Source organism: Macrobrachium nipponense, chromosome 39 (genome assembly GCF_015104395.2).
Source record: "Macrobrachium nipponense isolate FS-2020 chromosome 39, ASM1510439v2, whole genome shotgun sequence".
Lineage (NCBI taxonomy): Eukaryota > Metazoa > Arthropoda > Malacostraca > Decapoda > Palaemonidae > Macrobrachium > Macrobrachium nipponense.
In genome coordinates, this window is record NC_061099.1 from 30,998,580 (window position 1) to 31,003,579 (window position 5,000).

General features: G+C 40.8%; 1 protein-coding gene and 1 pseudogene across 1 annotated transcript in view; one reads left to right on the forward strand and one right to left on the reverse strand.

Moving 5' to 3' along the window:
* The window catches only part of LOC135209915 (protein O-mannosyl-transferase 2-like), a 53,380-nt pseudogene extending 49,752 nt beyond the window's left edge, over nucleotides 1-3,628 (forward strand).
* LOC135210254 (dehydrogenase/reductase SDR family member on chromosome X homolog) overlaps nucleotides 1-5,000 on the reverse strand; it is a 310,210-nt gene that overhangs the window by 117,605 nt on the left and 187,605 nt on the right. The gene's annotated exons all lie outside the window — the stretch shown is intronic.

Genomic DNA, 5,000 nt, shown 5'->3' on the forward strand with positions numbered 1-5,000 from the left:
AAGCAGTCGCACTATGGAATAATTGCTAGGAGAGTCGAGGAGAACCAGATGGAAGACAGAGAATATGAATGGAGGTACAGTTAAAGGAATGATAGGTTGCAGCTAGGGCCTAAGAAGGGACGCCGCAAAGAACCTTTAGTGATGCCAACAGTGCACTCCGTGAGGTGCACTGGTAGCGCTACCCCCTACGGTGTTTAGAAACTTTGGTTTTTATTTCATTTTAATAGGATTTATCCGTTTCTTTCTAATTCGGCTCAGGAGGGTGCTGCCGTCAATGTACCTCACATGGTGCACTGTACGCAATAGTTGAGGTTCTTTATAGCGTCCCTTCGGCCCCTAGCTGCAATCCCTTTCATTAATTTTGCTGTATCACAGTTCATATTCTCTTTTTTTCCATCTACTTTCCACCCTTTCCTAATTATTGTTTCACTGTGCAACTGCTTTGAGCTTTTCCTCCTGTTACGCCTTTCAAACCTTTTCACTTTCACTTTTCCTGTCGGCGCTGAATGACCTCACAGGTCCCAGCGCTTGGCCTTTGGCCTAAATTTTATATTCCCATTCCGTTCAACACGATTCATGATTCGTCTTGATTCGCCACGCCAAGCGAATCGAGTCAATTCAAATCACGCCGATTCGCTCGGTGTCATAAACAGCTATACATTGAAACGGGTGTGGCGAATCAAGACAAATCGTCGTGAATCGTGATTCAATTCCCTCGGTGTCAACGCACAGTCTTTAAGGCATTTATGACATATCCATGATTCATTAGCATCAGTCATGATTCGCTTCCCATCCGCCAGGGATCATCATTGCGTGGATGTGCGAATCGGCGTCGAAACGCTTCGCGGAAAAGGACCGAGACAGAATCCTCGGATGTCTCCTCCTCCTTGCGATCATCACCGCCGTGACGTCCTACGTCCTCTTCTTCCCTCTGGCCACTTACATCAAGGGGAACCAGTTCGAACGGCACGAGACGCTCAGTCCTCTACTCGATAAGGTGTACTTCGGGCAGATGTGGCCCGAGTTCGGATACAGGAAGGAGGAATTCAGCGTCATCTCGAAAACGGAGGTAGGTCTGGCGGATAAGAGCAAGTCTTTCCTTCCTTGCTTTTGGAGAATGCTGGACATGCTCTTATTAGACTCGTTAAGTTAGCATTTAAATCTAAAACAAGGACATCAGAGACAGTAATGGTTATGAACAACTCTTAAAAGTTATGACTCGTAAAGTTACCGTTTATTTCTAAAACAAGGACATCAAAAACGCAGTAGTGGTTATGACCAACTCTTCAAAGTTATTAGACCCGTAAAGTTACAATTTAGATCTAAAACAAGGACATCAAAGACGCCAGTAATGGTGATGAACAACCCTTCAAAGTTAAAATTTTCATTTGTATTATACATTTAAGTGCAGAACACCAATCTTCATAATGTTTATCCAGATACCACAATCAGTTATTAATGGGATGAACAGTGAGTGATTGTGCTTTGTGGGTAGCTGAATGGCATAGAGCTAGGAATGGGTAGACTGTGTAGTATCAGGAATATGTCGTAGAACAGAGCAGACCAGGAATGGGTAGATTGTGTAGTATCAAGAATATGTCGTAGAATAGAAAAGACCAGGAATGGGTAGATTGTGTAGTATCAGGAATATTGTCGTAGAATAGAACAGACTATCATATATAACTGAGGCTAAAATCCAAGCATCTGGGACCTTTGAGGTCACTCAGCGCTGAAACGGAAATTGACAGCAATAACGTTTGGAAGGTGCAACAGAAGGACAACCCTCGAAGTAGTTGCACTATGAATCAATTGGTAGGAGAGGCTGGAAAGTATAAGATGGACGAAAGAGAAAACGAACGCAGGTTAAGTAAAAGGAATGAAAGGGGTTGCAGATAGGGGCAGATGGGATGCTGCAAAGAGCCTTAAGTATTGCCTATACAGCGCACCGAATGAGGTGCACTGATGGCACTACCCTAGTACGGGGTTGTTTAGGTAAGTGATTTTCCCATTCTCAATCTACCCAAGCTTATCTTATCTATTTTTTTGATCTTCCACTCCTGGCAGATTTTGCACTGGGACGAAGGCCTCACCATGGAGCACCCCGACATCAACGCCACCCTCTACTACATCACACCCTTGAAAAATACCAAGACGAAGAATAGCACGCGAGCGATCGCTCCCTGGGCAGCCTCCAACTTCTCCAGCTGGGTACCCGGGGATGGCACAGATGTCAACATACCCTACCTCCCCTGGTGGAAGGAAGAGGTGCTAAACAAATCGCCAGGAACAAATGAGACCGAAAAAGCGACTACGAGTCAGGATGAGGACCTCCTCGAGTTGGGGAAGACTACCTCGAAGAGCCACGATGGGGAAGAAGGACAGGAGACAGAGAAACAGGGATAGAAATTGATAAATGTGACGGAGAAGGGGCAGGATACTCAAGAATGTAAATATGGCAAAGGTGTCCTTTAATGTATTGGAGAAGGACAGGATACTCAAGAATATAAATATGGCAAAAGTGTCCTTTAAATGTAATGGAGAAAGGACAGGATACTCAAGAATATAAATATGGCAAGAGTGTCCTTTAAATGTAAAGGAGTGTCCTTTAAATGTAATGGAGAAGGGACAAGATACTCAAGAAAATAAATTTGGCAAAGGTGTCCTTTAAATGTAAAAGGAATACGAACATGGCAAGATCGTTCTGTAATGGGGAACGGAACACCTAAAATTAATGGGATGGGAGGGGCGAGAAACTAAGAGAACATCGAAAGATAACTGACAGTAGAAAAAAGGAGTAAATAATGGGAGACAATCAGCAAAAAACAGCAGCTGATTTATGAGGAGAGAAGATAGTGGGGGAGGGAAAATACTGATGCACAAACTAAACATTACTTCGTTTCACTCAGACTGACGTTTCCTCCTCTAGCTTCAAATAGCATAATAATAATTTTAAAATCCAAAGAGACCTAGTTGTTCTTTGCTACATACTCCTAGTGAGGTATCTTTTTCATTTTTATATAAATTAAATATCACATTCACGTTTCCTCTGAACCAAATTCACACTAAACCAAGTGTCTCTGATGACACGATAAATACTTAATATGCATAAGTAATTCTTATGACACTTTTATGGTGGGAATTGTCAGAGTCGATATGCAAATGAACCTGATCAGGATTTATACGGAGTTTAATTTTTTATTTTTTTGTTTCTTGTGGTACATCAACATATTTAATGCAAGTGTTCTGCCGATTTCAAATATATATATATATATATATATATATATATATATATATATATATATATATATATATATGTGTGTGTGTGTGTGTGCGTGTGTGTGTGTGTGAGTGTACTGAGTTTATTTGTGTGCGTGCGTTTACCAAGCTGACACAGTTACAACAGAAACTCCGGTGAGACAACGCGCTATTTGACTGTATAAGCAGGATGTCGGATCACGCCTTGTTCAGTAACAGGTCAATGACACGTCAACGATAATTTTAACATCTGAATTATAGCTGATAAGTTTAAGCATTCCAATTATTATTCAGCTTAACACTCCACTACCGTCAAGACTTTTGACATCACTCAGTTAGGGACAATGAACTGCATAAAGTTTATCACCTTTCTCTTAATAAATAGATAAATAAATAAATGAATAAATAAATAAATACAATTATTATCCAGAAGATCAACCCTATTCATATGGGACAAACCTACCAAATGATGTTCATTACAAAAGTAGTAACAGAAGGTAAGAGGAAATACAGAGAGAAGAGATCAGTTAATAGACAAGGAGAAAAAAATGACTAGTTGCATAAACAGATAAAAAGGTAAGGTTCCACTTACACGACATCCTGAAGGGCACACTGTTTGTGCCACAGTCCAAAGGTGTGAGGAACAAAGGACCTCTGGAACTGAGAAGTTCGACACCGGGAAACATCTACTGCTGATATTCAGGAGGTCTGGTTCCTCTCGACAAGAAATGACGATTGCGGATCAATTATAAATGTGAAAAATCTCTGTTAAAAAACATAACTTGTGAACAAGTGACAAACAAGAAACCATCCATCGATGATTCAAGTCATACCTGCTGATGTTTGGAAAGAAAACCTACCAACACGAACCACTCTTATCTAAACGAGATCAAAAATTCTCTGGCAGAAGCAGAGATCCACACCAGAGAGCAAGTATCTTGCTATACTATAATGAGCATTACGTCTGTCCGTCCGTCTGTCATTCAATCACGGCCAAACGGTTGGTCCGATGGGCATGAAACTTGGCAGGATAATTGTGGGGACCTCTAAGATGGTTTATAATGGGGTTTCATCCTAACCCCCCCCCCCCCCTGCCTCCGAAGGGTGTGGGAGTGAGGAGGGGTTCCCTGGAACGGAGCTGCTGGTTCTGCCCGTGAAACGGGACTGGTTATGCCCGTAGACTTAGTTACTTTAATAGATAAAAAAAAAACCACTAGCGAGTCACTTATGTGAAGCAGCAGATGAATATGCTTTTTAGTAAGGATTAGTAAATTGCTAGTTCTAGTAATGGAAGAACAAATGACATAAAACAAGTTACATTGATTTGACCTCACTGTTATAAATATACCAGGCATTGCGTATAGTGCCTAACGTTCGTGCCGCATTAGTTGTTGACATTTTCGACAGATGTTTATCAAGATAATAGTTAGTGCTTCATGTTATTATACGCATACTAACATTATCGTTTAAGCAATACGGATATCCCAATATACGTCTGATCAAGAGACCTCTCGCGTTCATTTCCATACGACCTTTGACCTCTCTTCCACAATATTGTCTCGAATGCCAAACGTTCGCAGATTCTAACATTTAATTTGTAATGAACGTGCTACACATAATGACTCCAGAAAGAAATTATAAAACCAAAAAATGAAAACCAGAAAAAAATGAAAACAAAAACTTATTTTCTAAGGAGGATTGATATTAACATTTTGTCAAAAATTTAAAGTTCCGGAGGAAGTTGA